We start from the raw sequence: 15491 nt of genomic DNA, 5'->3' as shown, positions 1-15491 counted from the left end.
TATTATATATTATATAGCTACCAATAAAATATCTGTCTGAGATTCGTCAAATATTAATTAAAAAATTATTTACATTTCTGCATTACGGAATTTCTGTTTAGATACACTAATCTCAAGCAATAATCAATTTGGAATTTCTCGTCTTGTTGTCGTCAGTTAGAACAATCGAATTGGTTCCAGTTGCTTTATCCTCGATCTCCGCTTCGCGACGTCGGTTGTCTACCATCTCGCTCGTTTCCTCCCCCCACGCCTCTTCTCCGCCCTTTCGAGAGCGGGTTAACGAGATCAGGGAACATTTTAAAAGGACAGAGTACCGCTACCGGGAGAGGTGCCCCCTTTAATTATTCAGGCGCAATTAACACGTCAATAGGTCCGCTGCACCTGGCTGCCGTCTTCCGCCAAATATGTACGTTCGTGAGATGGCGCGGCCAAGTTTTCGCTCTCAAACATTTCTCTCTTTCTCCTCTCCTTCTCTCTGTATTCATTTATAAGCTGTTTTTTTATCTCTCTTCAGCGTCTCTTTCCTGCTCGCGAAGACACGGAGAAGGGTTGTTCTCCCTTTTTCCCCTCTTCTTCTGTCTGCCTCTCCTCACTTTGTGTCCATCTCATTTTTATTTTATCCTTTACTCTTTTACTGCGAGCGTCTGGTATGAAATCTTTAGTCGTGTTGCCTATGGATTATGTTATTTCGTACTGGGTCAATGCTTTCTTTCAAACGGTACGTTTGTTCTTCGTAAGATGATAAAAGATCTTAAGCAATCGTCTGCGAATAGTATATAAATGCATGCCTTTTGTTTCTCTTTTTCTTCCTCGCACTCCGATTTTCTTACATTTCATTAAAACTATAACAATGTGTAACTATACATTCTCTTTATTAATTATTTCCTTTTTTCTTGATTTGTTCAGAAATACTTTTACATCATATAAACTTCCTTGGCAATTTATTTACCTTTATTTCTTCTACTCTCACTTTTTCACTCTAAAAAATATAGAATATGAATTCAGTCTGGGCATTAAATATAATTCTTACTGTGTGCTGTGATTATAAACATTACAATTTAACACCATGAGTTTTAAATCATGATGTTAAATCCACGCCCGTGATGTTTAATTCACACTATGTTGCATATATCAACATCAATGGTGATAATTATGTATCAAATAGTAAATCCACACCCATATATTTTAGAGTGTTTCATTTATTATTTATTGTTCATACCTGTATTCGCTTTGTATACTTTTCACGTATTTTTAATTCTAAAATACGAAGATAATTCCTTTATAATATTACTACATCTTTCTTCCAAGAAAAGCTGAAAAACCTACTCCTAATGATTTTCGTAGCAACATCGTTTTAACTTTAAGCTTCGAATATTGATGATTAATTATTTTCATGTAGTCATATCAGCGCGCTCCGCCGCGACTCGTTTGGTGATTATACACTTCGAATTATCGCTGCCGAGTTAATTATAATCCGCGGATCCGCGCTCGCGCGGATTAAACGCATTTCGACGTAGCAAACATAGATCGCTTACATCATTAATGCTCCCGATGTCGTTACGTGATTCTACTTATAGAACTTTCGCGGAGCTCGCCGCGACGTTTTACGCAATAGACACCTTCAATTATTAAGATATTCAAGTATTGATACCCGATTGTTTCCCCGGATTTCTCGTTGCTTTTCGCTATAGACGCAATAATTCCTTTTCCGCCTGACATAGCATTTTTCAACCGAGTGCTGTGCCGTAAAGAGTCTTCGCTAAAAAGTGTATCGCAACAATTTTAAAAAAGGTAAAAAGAAACAAAAAATTTACAAATAAATAAAAAGGCAAATAAAGCATAGTAAGAAGTATTTTGAAACTTATCTGAATTATTATATCGACACCTTATTTCAAAGATGACACTCGAAAAATTAAATTTTTTTCAGAAAGGGAAAAATTATTTTTTAACTTAATGGAAAATTATTGACTGACTAAATAATATTGATAAAAAGAATATCCTTAGATACGATATTCTTAGATATATAATTAAATGTCATTTATGTTTACTTTCGTTTCGCCTAAAACTTCGCCTAAGCTGTGATAATTTTGATATCTTTCAAAATTATAATAATAAATCCGGAATAATTTCATTAAAAGTTACGATGCGAATTGAAAAAATATTGGCTTAACATATTACTAGCTCAAAATTTATTCGATATCCAACCTGAATTACTTTCTTAAACAGAATCATAATTAAATTCCTAACACTTCGAGAGGTACAGCGAGAGTATTCAAGAAAACGTCGCAATGTCCCCCAACGGCAGTCAGATACAATAAACAGTATAAGATCTTTCTGTGCTACGACGGAAGGTAGGCGTAAAACGACGCATCGAATTTTCATTTTCGTTCCTTTTCGTCTTTCAGATATTTATGGAGATTTGTACCCGTAAAATTGCCCGTAAATAATTTCTCCCTCGGATGCTTTCTCCCTAAAAAGGATGAGAGGACGAGCAGAGCCCTCGGCAAAGCCGGCGTTTGATGCCGTCCAAGAAGGTCCTGCTGCTTTATTGCTCGCGACCGGTCACGCGTTCGTGTAAATAATGCAGGAAAGGGGTTGCGGAATAAACTGGTATGAGAGCGCGCCGAGTTTTCATCGTGCTTCGATCGCGCGCGGCCGCGTCCCGAACAACAAGTCCCCGAGAGTCGATAACAATTTAATTCTTTTTTAACCCGCGCACGAAAAGCAGCGCGACGAAAGGGTCGTCGTACCATGAAAGTGGCATGTATGTGCCATATAGCTGGGGATAGTTTTAACAACTTATAGGCTTGTTGGAATATTACGTATGCAAGAGCGGTGTCCTGTCAAGAATAGGTACCTATATAGATAATATACGTTTTCTTCGACCGATATACTTCGAATAAATTTGTATATAAAATATATAAAATATATATCAATTTTTACTAGCACACTTAATTAATTATATAGCGTCATTTGGTGAAATCCCTAAATTATCAAAAATTCAAGCAATTCTAGAATCTTTCCGCCATGAGTTGACTTATAGTATATGTAAGACTTTCACGATCTTTAAATCATCACTATTTGATCCTTAGATTTAATTTCGTAATATCTATTGAAACATCGTCATTTCGATTTTTGTGAATAAAATAAATGAAATTGAATTTTTTGAAATTTTTTTTTCTTGAAGTCGCGATACTTTTGATCTTTCTATTTTCCACGAGTTTAAGTTTCTTTATGCCTGTGAATACATTATAATGTATGTCAAATTTGAAAACACTATTCGTTGAAATTATTTAGTTCCATCAACATCATCTGAGACCAGATATACATAATATACCCATTGGAAAAATAATCAAAATTTGAAAAAAATTAATTTTTTTTTGTATGAATAATTTATTATTCTTTGTCCAAACGGAGTTTGAAGACTTAAGTGAGATTTCCGTTTTGAATTATTTCGTTTTGAATTATTCTTCAAAAACGTGAAAATTTTTGGTCATATCATTGTAAAATCATATTCGTGAATGTTCGAAAAAGTATATCAGAATTTTTTTAGATTTTCTAGTCCAAAAATCATAACGAAACACTCGGCAGACTAGGAAAGCAATGAAAGAAAAAAAAACATTGGACCTGGGGGGGGGGGGTTAAACTTTGAAATGAACTAAAAAAATTTTTTTAACATGGTTCCATTCCAAATTAAAGTATTAAAAGTGAAATGAAACGTCGCATGATCGATCAGTACGTAGTACGAGCAACTAATTTGGTCCGAGGACAGGACCGAAAAGGATCTGTTTGGAGGCGCCGTAAAGGTGGCACTCGCTATCGACAACCTTGTCTTGCGGCTCTATAGGTATACAGGTCCATGTATACAGGTACATATAGTATATACAGGGTGACGCCCGAACGAGAGAGAAGCACGGCGGGGCGACAGAGGCGAGCGGGAGGGATGAAATGCGGGGTCGCAAGTCGGTATTGTCGTCGGTTACAAATCAAATACCCGATATCATTGTTCGGTACAAACCAACCCATCCACTCGGCCCCCTTTCTCCCGCTCTCTCCCGCACCGCACCGCGTCCCCTTCTGCAACGTTAACCTCGTGCAACCTGCACGCTTCGCAGCGACTACGACTAATAACTACTGCCAGCGTGTGCGGCCGTGTGCGTGAATGTTGCACGAGCACAATGGCCACGACAACGACGACGATGACGACGACGATGATGACGACGACGGCGACGACGACGCCGACGGCAGCATGTAAGTGGAGAAAACATTTCTGCTACTTGGCATGAAGTTCTGTCATCGCAACTGAAACGTGCTGTACCTACTAGGATGGTGAACAATCCTTTTAACCCTTTGCCGCTTCACTGCAAGGTTTATATATACGATTATTTATATACAATTTATGTCTCAAAACTATAATGTTTTTCTTGACTAATTATAAATATTGCAATAGTTTAAGAAGAAAAAAAAATCTTTATAGAAATAGTAAATATCAATTTGAAAAGAAAATAATAATAAATTATTATATATCTTGAAATATATATAATTTCTAAATCATTAATCTTTAAAATGAGAAATCTATAATGACGCTGAAACAATATAATATTTGGAACAAAGAATGAAATAATGAATTGTAACAAATCTTGGTTCAGGAAAAACTGTAAGATTTAACAAATAGATCCCTATCCTCTAAAGATTAAAAAGTTATAGATTTTATATGTATATAGATCAAGTGTTAATTCAATCATCATAAACAAATGAGATTATTGATAGGAATGATACAAATTTAATTTTTATTATTAAAAATAAAATAGTTTCTAGAAAGTAGAAATATTTTATGTAAAACCTACTTCTAAATTTCTTATTTATTAAAATGACATTTTTATTAATTTTCTTACCGTTTATCTTATATCTGTCTTGAAGTAAGACGTGCTTTTGATACATTTTGTGGAGACAAATGTAAGATACTGTTCACGTGAATCTGATTACATTCGTGTGAGTTTTCATCAGCGCACAATCAGCCGCAAAATCGGATTGATCTTGTCGTTCGAGGAGATCGTTTCGCTAAGTTCTCCTCATCATCTTCGATGTCGGATTTGCCGCTACGGATTGAAACGGATGCACGTAATATCAGATACACCTCTAAGTGAGAAAGAGGGGGGGGGGAGGAGGAGAGACTGAGAACACACGTTCTTCGGGAGATTTTCCGATCGCGCACGTTTTCTCCCTCCTTTGGTAGCGTGGGAATGTGACCATTTAAATTAGTTACACCATCGAACGCGAAAGGTAAAATGTTGGTTGTTGCGCAGGCGTCACGTACATACTTTCTCTTAGCTCAGCTATGATTGCTCTTTGCGGACGCTCGGAGTTCACTTCGATGTTTGAATACTATTTTGATACTCCACCAAATCAAGATTTAGATTTTTATTTTTAGAACCTTAAAGGAAACCCAGTCTAATTGCGTATGTGTTTTAACAGGCCTTTCTTTTATACACAGAATTATACACAGAAAGATTTATATACAGAAAGAACAGTTTTGCTAGAGTATCTAAAATTTTAGCTGGATCTGAAAATAATTTTATTAGTCTATTAAAATAATTATGAAGAACGTACGAGCACAATGAACAATGTTGCAAAAAATGACATTCTAGCGACCATTCTATATAACCATTTTAACAGTCTGACAAAATTATTTTCAGATCTGTATCTAATTAAACTTTTAGACACTTCAGCAAAACTGTTCTTCTCGTGTATGATTCGATTTTATTATCTTGATTAAGATTGATAAATTTCTCTTCCGATATGGCTAATCGTGAGCTCAATAGACGGCATATACATTTCGACACCCGATAGCTTTAATCGTCGCAGCGAGGAGGATTAAGTAGAGAATACCGTCGATATTTAGAAAACATTCGATCATCCCCTCGAAAAGGAGTGGAAGCTTGTACCGTCGCGCGAGTGTCGCGAGTCATCGCGAATATAGCACGCATTCGCGCGTGGTATACACTCGTCGTGTAGAGCATGGCCACGATAATTAATCAGCGGGTTAATTACGGTTCAGTCGACGAGTCTATTCCTACATCGGCGAGGACTCGAAATATTCACGCGGATGGCTTTCCTAGTCGCGTTAGGCAAGTTACGGGGAACGAGGGGGCGACAGAGAACGAGAGGACAGCGGGGCGAGGAAACACGAGAGAGGAGAGACACGACCAGAAGTGCTGGATGGACAAGGGGGACGCGGCCGAGGGGTTGTCTGCGCGGGGGGGAAGGCAGGGAACGGAGGGGGGGGGGAGGGCAGAGACTCGGCTAGGCATCGCCACCCTGGAGCGGGCGATTAATGATTCAGGGGCAGAATTTCGCGATGCTGAAATATTAAGCGTATAACCCTCTCGTTCTCTACTACCTCTCTCCTTCCCTCTTCCCTTTCTCTCTCTCTCTCTCTCTCTCTCTCTCTCTCTCTCTCTCTCTCTTACCTCTTCTGTATCTCCCTGCTCTTCTCCGTACAGCTGCTGTCCCATGCTCCCTTTCTCTCCCTTCATTCCCCCGTCGCTTCCTTCGCATCCTCTCTTTCTCTCGTACATGTAGGATACTTCGCTACCTCTCGCATCCCCCGTTCCCCCTCGTTCTCCTTCTCTCTCTTGTGCAGTCTCGCGTCCTCGCGTCTGCCTCGCGATATACGCACGGTCCTTTCGGGTTGTGCAAGCATGTACACGCATACTGGGTGCTCTGAAAGCAACGACATGTTCTAGAGGTCGGATTGCAAACGGCTGCATTTGTTTCGTTGCATCGGGAGACTTTTGGATTATTTTAATCCTAACTACTCGACTAATTGAAGATAAATATTTTAGAGGCATTTTTATTTGAGGATTAAATACCGAGAAAGCGGAAAATTAAAACCATTGCGACGAGAAATAAAATATCGTAATCGTCATTTCTTCTATTAATGATTCATATAAACAAGTCTATTTCAAAAGCAAACTACAAACATTATCCGCTATTTAAGTATGAATAAATGAGATATGCACTTTGAGCACATCCTGTAAACACAGTCATAGGTTAGCCATATGTGCTTTTTTTCTGTTGTCATTGCTGTGATAGATTGACGTATCGAATGGAAAATTAGTAATTGTCTGGAAATCGAAATAAAATAAAAATTAATTGAGCTTAACAGCAGAACTTTTTTATTTATTCTAAATACACTCATCTGTGATGGGATTTTAATTTCTTCTGAAAGAAAGAAAACCGTTAGCGAGGGAAGAAGAAGGTAGAAAGAAAGAAATATCTCCGGATTTTTTCTCAAGGAAATATAGATTTTGAATAATAAAGAAGATCGCTCCGGGACACTCGGTATAAACTCGGCTGTTCGTGCACGCGTTCACCCGCTCGCGCACGCTTAGCCACGCGGCGGCAGCATCATCAATATTTCTCTTTGCTCATTGTTCTTGTACAATGCGAGCGCAAGGCCGCTGCCGTCTCTGTAATGTCGGGGGAGTGCCGGCGTCGTCGGAGCAGGTAGCGATTACCGTGGAAATGGCTAATTTTAAGCTACCTCTCTCGCTGGAGAGACACGCGTAGCGCAAGACGGGGCGATCGATCGATCGCTCGCCATGCCGCGACAAAATAAAGATCCAATCGGATCCGAAATTTCCTAAAGATCACGCAGAAAGCGATCGCGCAAACTTCTTTGGCGCAAACGTCCTTTTTCGTACGAATAGCGGTAGCGAGTGATATAATAAAGAAAAATCCTCCGCGTTAACAAAAATTGTTCTTTTGGAACTGAATCACATTACATTTCCGCAAGAAAAGTGAAATAAGTGAAATTTTTTGAATTTTATATTATCTGCGGATTGTGTTTTATATACTGGATCATGGGCTTTCAATCAGGATAAGCTATATGAGTTGAATTTAAATAGAAAATAGAAATTCAAGAATTGAAAACGGGAAAATGACACGAATCGAGATAGGAATTGTTCTAAAGGTCTAACATAACACTGTAAAAATTAACATTACTTCTAAATTTGAAACAAACAATTTATGATTAGCTCTAGTTAACTTATGTTTAAGGCTTCTAATTAGACGCCGAGTCATATTGGAATTGTGATAAACGAAAAATAACAAGTTGAAGTTTTTTTTATAAATTAAGAGAATTTGGATAAAATAAAATAGTGAGATCTATTTTTTCCAAGCGCTAGTCTATTTTTTCCAAGTTTTAAAAATCGATTTCATTATGTATTCGTCTCATCTAAATTCTCTTTATTTACAAATGACATGCAAGGAATTTCAATGAATCATTTTTCATTTATGACGTTAAATAATTAATTTTAAAATACGCAATTTTCTTTCCTCTTTCCTGAACAATTGTATATTTTTTTGTATATATCGCTTTTCTTGCAGGCCCGGGATAGTGTACATCGCTCTTTTACTTCAAAAATGACAACTAAAAAATTGTGAAATTCGAATTTTTAAATCATTAAAAAATTGTCAAAATATCATTACACTGTAAAAAAGATAGTTTTTTTACGGATTATGAAACGAAAATGTATTAAAAAAATGTGACATTTAACTATGTTAAGAATATTATTTTTTTTATTATGTAGTATTATATAGTATTATATTATATTATATTATTTGATTAGTCAACGTTTTTCTATCAAGTTGAAAAATAGTTTTCCCCTTTTGTAGGTAACTTAATTTTTTGGAATTATTTCATCACTTTTGAATTAAGAGAGCAATATCTCCAAAAGAAAATTTTGGGAGAAATATAACCCTTTTTTTGAATAAAATAAAGAAATACTTGCTAAAAATGGAAACATTTGTTTAATAAATATAAAGCAAGGCAGACACAAGACGATATATTTTTCATAAGTGCATTTCGTTCGGCGAAGTTCATGAATACGGGTTCAGGAAAACGGTGCACGGGATTCTTATAATTTTACATGACGTAAATTGTAGCCAGTTTTATAACGTTATCAGTAGAATATATAACTGTTTTGCGCCATATCGTAATTTCAGGTTTATTCTCTTAGTTTCGCAAAGTTTGAGATTAACGAGAGTTGTCGTCGAAAACTCTGTTTCAAAGATATCGCGCGGATATCGCGCGCTGAGAAGTAAAAGGTAGCCGTTTAGAATACGTTTACGGGCGGGCTTGATGCGTGCGATCGTGGACGGCCATTACCGGAGGGGAAAAAAGATTTTCTGCCGCGTCCGTCAGCGCCGTGCGTGCGCTGTTACAGGTGGAAAACGGTTACAGGTAGAAAATCCGAGCGCGTTGATACTTCACGCTTTTATTCCATCGTGCGCCACGCACTCGCACGCGCGCGTCCATTTTTTCATCTCGTATTTTTTCATAACTTGCCCCCGAGAGTGCGTCGTCCGGACGAGAAAGTACTGTCGACCCTTTTCAAATTGTACGCCCTAGCCGTGTTCGATATTGAAGATTGGTCGGAAAATCTCAACCTCGGGATTGCCGCCGTTCAACCGATATTGCGATTATCGATCATTCGCGAAAAAAGTCAAATTTCCTTGTGCAAATCTCTCCGACGACTCTTTGACGGGGTCGAAATTTTTCCGTCCTCGGAACAGCAGAGGGTGTTAGTATACTGTTTGCAGTTAAACAATATTACGTAGTAAAATTTATAGCCCTCCCCCAGCTCGGCCTCGCGCGCCCTTACAATGCGCTTTCTCGCCCTACACTCGCAGGGGTGAAAGTATCAACGATATGAGAAATGCGGACGTTATAGCCAGTGCCACCCCCGTCGCCGTTCGTCGCCCTCGTGATGATCCATGGCTTAGCGAATACTGTCCTGTAAATATTTCTCTTTTTTTTTTTAAATGACATTTTGATTTGCGAAAAAATCAGTATAATTGCTGTTGCATTAATTATTTGAGATAAGAAACGACGTTTTTCTTTAGAAAAAAATCACCGGAAAAATTCGGCAGAACTCCACGGAACGATTTTACTGAAAATATTTGAAAATTTAATTATAGATACAGATCTGAAAATAATTTTGTCTGCGCCATCAAAATAATTATGCAGGATGCTTAAATAGCTGATAGCTGGAATATTGAAATTTGTTGCACTATTATCAACGTTTAAGCGTCCTGTATAATTATTTCGATATAATTTTTCGCTCTAACAAAATTATTTTTCGGATCTGCATCTATCTAAATTTTTAGATATTTTAGTAAAATTATTCCATATAGTAGGAAGAAAGCTTGCAGTTGTTGTAGGCGTAACGTCCATATTTTGTAAATACGCCGACATCAACCATGTTACGGTAACATCAAGCTTGATATTACATATTTGCTGTTCGAGTAACAGCAACTAAAGTTGTTGCGACGGTAAATGTAAGTCATACATACGTATTCGCGCTTTTACAACGGCCCTGTATTTTCGCTGCAAAGTATACAGAACATCATTCTGCTGTTCTGGCAACTAAGTTTCTATTTGTGCAATAAATTCTAATAGAATTGTATAGAAAATAGATGTCATCTCGACGATATTTATTTTCTACAAATAACCTTTTACGAAATTCTTACCTAACTTTTATTATCATGCAATAAATTGTGATGGAATTTGTAAATCTGTATGAATCTTGACAAATAAATTACATTTCGAGTTTCTACCCACGATTGAACTTTTTACTTTATATTTTCCAAGCTTTATGATCCCTTTGGGATTCAATACTCCCAATTTATCTATTCGCCTAACGGGCATACGCGAATAATTTGCATGCACGGAAAGAACGGTTTTGTTGAAACGTTTAAAAATTTAGCTAGATATAGATGCGAAAATATAATTTTGTTGGATTATCAAAATAATTATGTAGGATACTCAAACTGATCAAACTTATCATAAAATTTTGCTATTCATCATATTTGAATTTTTCAATTTTTTTCTATTTTGATGATCTCTTTTGATGGCCAACAAAATTATTTTCAGATCTGTAGCTACCTATATTCTTAAATTTCTTAGATATACTGCAACAAAATCGTTCTTGCTGATTATTAGAATGTCAAAACTTTTTGCAGCATTGCTCATCGCGTTTGAGTTTCCCGTGTAATTATTTTGATAGCATAACAAAATTATTTTCAAATCTGTGTCTAGATTTTTCTTAAATGTTTAGATATTCTCTTAAATCTTTAGCAAAATCATTCTTTCTTTGCAGAAACGCGTGAAAACACGTCTACTTAAAACTGCAAAACGATTAGTATTCGCACAAACTTAGCAATAATGGTCACATATCAAAAGAACGAAGGAAAAAGTCGCAGTTCGACACGCAGAAGAATAACGCACGCGGCCGCCCACGGCGTGTTTATATGCGCTGCGGACCATAAAGGACGAGCGATATTCCTTCATCAGAAAGCCTCGCGGGCGTCGTTATTCGTTCGCATATATCCGACTCATTCGTCGTTCGGCATTGCCCCCGTTTTTTACGCTTCTAATATCGCGCATACAGTTTTACACCCGCTCCGATCTGGCAAAGGGATGCGGCCAGGGAAGCGAGTATGGGGCAGCGGGTTTCGAGCGGGGACCGAAATCGAGTTAGAGACTACTCTGCATTCTTTACGACGAATCCGCAGTACGCCGGTAAATCTATGTATCGAGAAAAGCGAATTTTCCGGATTTATGCTTCTAACGAGACCGTTTGCGATATTTTTTTATTTTTAGTATCATTGCTATAATTACAGCTGGCGTTACCTCTACTAAAAGGAAAATTTTCATTAATCCTTTCTCATGGTTTTATCATCGCTTTTCTTTTTTAAATGAACTGTGTCGTAACAGGCATATTCAACGATAAGGAAGTTCTTTTCTAAAATTTTAAGTAATCTCTTCGAAATTTGATTGAACTAATTTTCACTAATTCTTAAAACATTAAATGCTTGCCGATTTCTATTTGATTAGATATTATGGTATAAATATTCAACGATGAAGAAGATCTTGAAATGATCTTTTCAAAATTTGGACATTGATTGCGTTTAGTAGAAAAAACAATTTTGTGATTGTAAGATTCTCTTTAATATAATTAATTATACATTTAGATTCAATGAGAATCAAAGAGCGAAAACTAATCATATTAAACACTCTTACAACAGTTGCAAAGCTGCTTTTTTCGTCAAACGCATAGCTATAAACTTTCGCTAATTCTTCATCAGTTAAAACATCAGTTAATAAATAACGCCTGCGTCGCTAGCTGATTTCTGATAAGAAATATATTATACTGAATATTTAATAACCAAAAAATTCTTTTCTGAAACTTGAAATCTTTTCGGAGTGGATGTTATCTTTCGCTAATTCTTAAGACATCAACAACTAAATAATGTTTGCCGATTTCTGATTAAATACTATGCTGAGTTATTCGCATCTTTACAAATCTTAGAAAATATTCTCTCGATTTAGCACAAAATTCTACAGAATTACCCAACGCAATCATTAACAGGGAATTTTTAGACAATCGACCACCCTAAAACGTAACGCTCGCTATTACCAAAATTCGAGTTAATAGCCAGTTAAGGGAGTCCGGCGGACGGGTCTCTCGTAAGGGTCGAACGCGTAGGACCGGTCTCTCTTTGTAGCCTTAATTCAATTAAAACCGCCATCTTTCCCGGCCGACACACCGTCGACGTCGTGCTCATAACTCCGTTATCGAGGCACGACTGCCCAAATTCGATCGTCAATACCATCTTGTTGGCCTCCAGGACACGGCAGACGGTAAAACCGCGTCGACGTTTAATAATCGTTCACTCTTTGCATCCCCAATTACGCTGCCACGTGCCGCCGCCAGGAAAAGAAAGGGAGAACAATCCTTTGGGGTGCGGCTCGCGAGATTGTTGTTAATACGATGAATAATCTACTGGGCTACTCTCCCGGTGAATAGGCCGATATCAGAATAAATAGTGGAGAAGAGTGCCCACCCGTCGCGATTGCTCCAGAGAATGATATTACTACAGCAGCAGCAGCATATTTAGATAGTCGGCGAAGATAGCCGTTTAAAATCGCGATCATATACTTCTACTTTGGGATATTGCTGTAGCGATGTAAATATTTCAATACAGTTTCTATTACAGCCATCTACCTCTGCAACTATGGATGTCTATTCTGGGTCTACTTCCCAAACTTCGTACGTCGAAAAGACATTCACGTTCCTTTCTTATTTCAGAAATAATTCAAAGAACATAGCTTCTTGTGCCTTAATAAATATTCATATTACGCTTCCAAAAAAGATCGCTCAAATACTTACCGTTCGTCTTACGAGTTTTCGCGCCATTAGTTTTTCTCGCCGCATTAGCGATTCTAAAATTGTTATGGACAATATGTGCTAAAAAAGATTTCACATGTGCTAGCTTTTGAGAAATGTATCCTAGACTTGGCATAAAATATCATTCATTCGTCAACTTACGACACTAATTTATTATACAGCTGTCTCCGAGAAGAATGCCACGAGCATAATCGACCTATGTAATGTGGTGTAGCCAGACTCATTTAGAAGATACGGTTAGAGCGTACGTTTCTACTCGTCCGTCTTGTCGCTATCAGGACAATCATTATTGTGCGCAGGTGCAATAAGATTCTTGCACTTAATGTGCGAGAGACGAGAAGTTCAAAAACGCCGTTCATGTCTGTAGAAGTCTCTTGACGCCGCTACCGCTAGCGTCCGTTGAACTCACTTACACCAGCTGTAAAAGAATAAATTTACCCAACTTTTTTCATAGCATCCGCCAACTAAATGCTACACGCTTTTTATATCTCTATATGTATCCGTGAAGGAATCGAGTCGAGTCTATTCGAGCTCATCTATTTCGATTCTTGCTTTTTACAAAGAAAGAACTTGAAAAATATAAATATTAAATTCCCATTGATTTTAGATTTTAAATGCTTCATCAGAGAAATTACTAAAGACTTTGCACATCGACAGTTGTGTACCATTTATCTTAAAGACGTTCTGGAACCACCTAGAAATATCGTATATCTCTTGGATCGCGCTCTCAAAAAATATCTTCCCGTTACCCACTCGTTTAAATCTCACCGCTCACATAGGTACAACCTACTTTCGTAGGGAACAGATCGCGCGATTCTTTCCTAGAATGCATTGATTCGTACGCGATATCTGCGGAAAGAGAGAGCACCGTCCTCGTGATCGTCGTCGATGTCGTCGTTGTCGTCGTCGTCGTCATCGTCGTCGTCGTCGTCGTCGCGGTGCTCTCCACCTCCGCTCAGCGATACTAGTATAACGACAGAACAACCACCACCACCACCTCCGCCATCAGCAAAGCGCGGCCTCCTCTCATCATCATCAGCGGATCGCCGTTTCGGGAGGCCGATCGGTGGGCCTCGCCGGGGCCGATGCCACGAGAGAGAGAATTCTCTCCTTCTCGGACGGCGAGACAAAGCGAGACGCGCGGTCTCGCGGGAGTCCGCGGGAGTGAGAGAGGCGGTTATGAGGCGGTCTCCGGGGGCGGCGCCTGTCGGCGCGTCCGATCGGAAGGCGAGCCGCGCGATTGGCCGGCACTATCGCGGTGCGAGGGGAACGTGAGGACGCGTGAGGTACGGCGGTGGGCGCCTCCACCCGCGCGGCGCGCAACATTGCCGTCTCCTTGCCGTGGTACGCGCGTCTCTCTCTCCCGCTGCTGCCTGCCGTTGCTGCTGCTACCGCCGTCGCGCCGCGCCGCACCGCGTCCTCACGCGAAGCGAACGCGCGGCGCACGATATCGGCCACCGCCGCCGCCGCTGCTGCCGCGAAGCGCTGCGCCGCGCACGGTGCCCACCACTGCCGTTCGAGCGAACCGCCGCCGCGTTGCTGGCCCTCTCAGTCGCGACGCGCTCGTCACGGGGTGCAGATCGTACGCCGTTCGTCGCTTCGACACCCTTCGCCGCGCGCAGCACGCGCTTCTCACGCGGACTGTCGTCGCCGTATGTCGCGCGGCGTTCATCGCGTCCCGTATTCGTATCCATATTATTCGTAACGCGCGATCTCGTCGTGAAAACCGTCACGTTGCTGTCGTGATCGTTGTCGTCGCGTTTCGAGGTGGTTGGTGGTGGGTGGTTTGACGTGAAATCTGACTTCTTCTCTCGGACAAAACGCGCCTCGATGCGATAGACGTTTCGGTGAGACTGAGATAAGTGTGACAGTAGTTAGAAATTGTAAAAAAAAAATAGAGAGAGAGAGAGAGAGAGAGAGAGAAAATACAGCGAAAAGGATAGCAAAGATTAATAATTAAGTGTGCCGCGTGGTGCATCCAAGTAGGGACGTAATTACCCCCTCTACCCCTTTGTCAGGACTGTCCTGATTCCTCGGAAGACTCCCCATCGTGTATGATGCCTCGTAGGGAGAGACAAGGCGAACTCTAATTTTTTTGGAAGCGGTGAGAGTGAATTCAGAGAGTACTCGAGTATATATATATATATATATATATATATATATATATATATACATATATACGATATATTGTGAGCCACGTTTTCGGAGCTAGGCTGAAACGATGCTCGACCACGA

General features: G+C 39.3%; 1 protein-coding gene across 2 annotated transcripts in view; it reads left to right on the top strand.

Moving 5' to 3' along the window:
* LOC108686593 (protein bric-a-brac 2-like) overlaps window positions 1-15491 on the top strand; it is a 446382-nt gene that overhangs the window by 96352 nt on the left and 334539 nt on the right. The window contains exon 1 of one of the 2 annotated variants that reach the window (XM_018191971.1): window positions 14832-15360. The exons of the other annotated variant lie outside the window; for it this stretch is intronic. The gene's annotated coding sequence lies outside the window, so the exon portion shown is untranslated. Of the gene's footprint in view, window positions 1-14831; window positions 15361-15491 lie in introns of those variants that run through there. 2 annotated transcript variants of the gene reach the window in all.

The sequence above is a fragment of the Atta colombica genome, unplaced genomic scaffold (genome assembly GCF_001594045.1).
Source record: "Atta colombica isolate Treedump-2 unplaced genomic scaffold, Acol1.0 scaffold187, whole genome shotgun sequence".
In the NCBI taxonomy this organism is placed as follows: Eukaryota; Metazoa; Arthropoda; class Insecta; order Hymenoptera; family Formicidae; genus Atta; species Atta colombica.
Note: the sequence above shows the minus strand (reverse complement) of the source record. Positions and strands in the feature narration are given on the sequence as shown.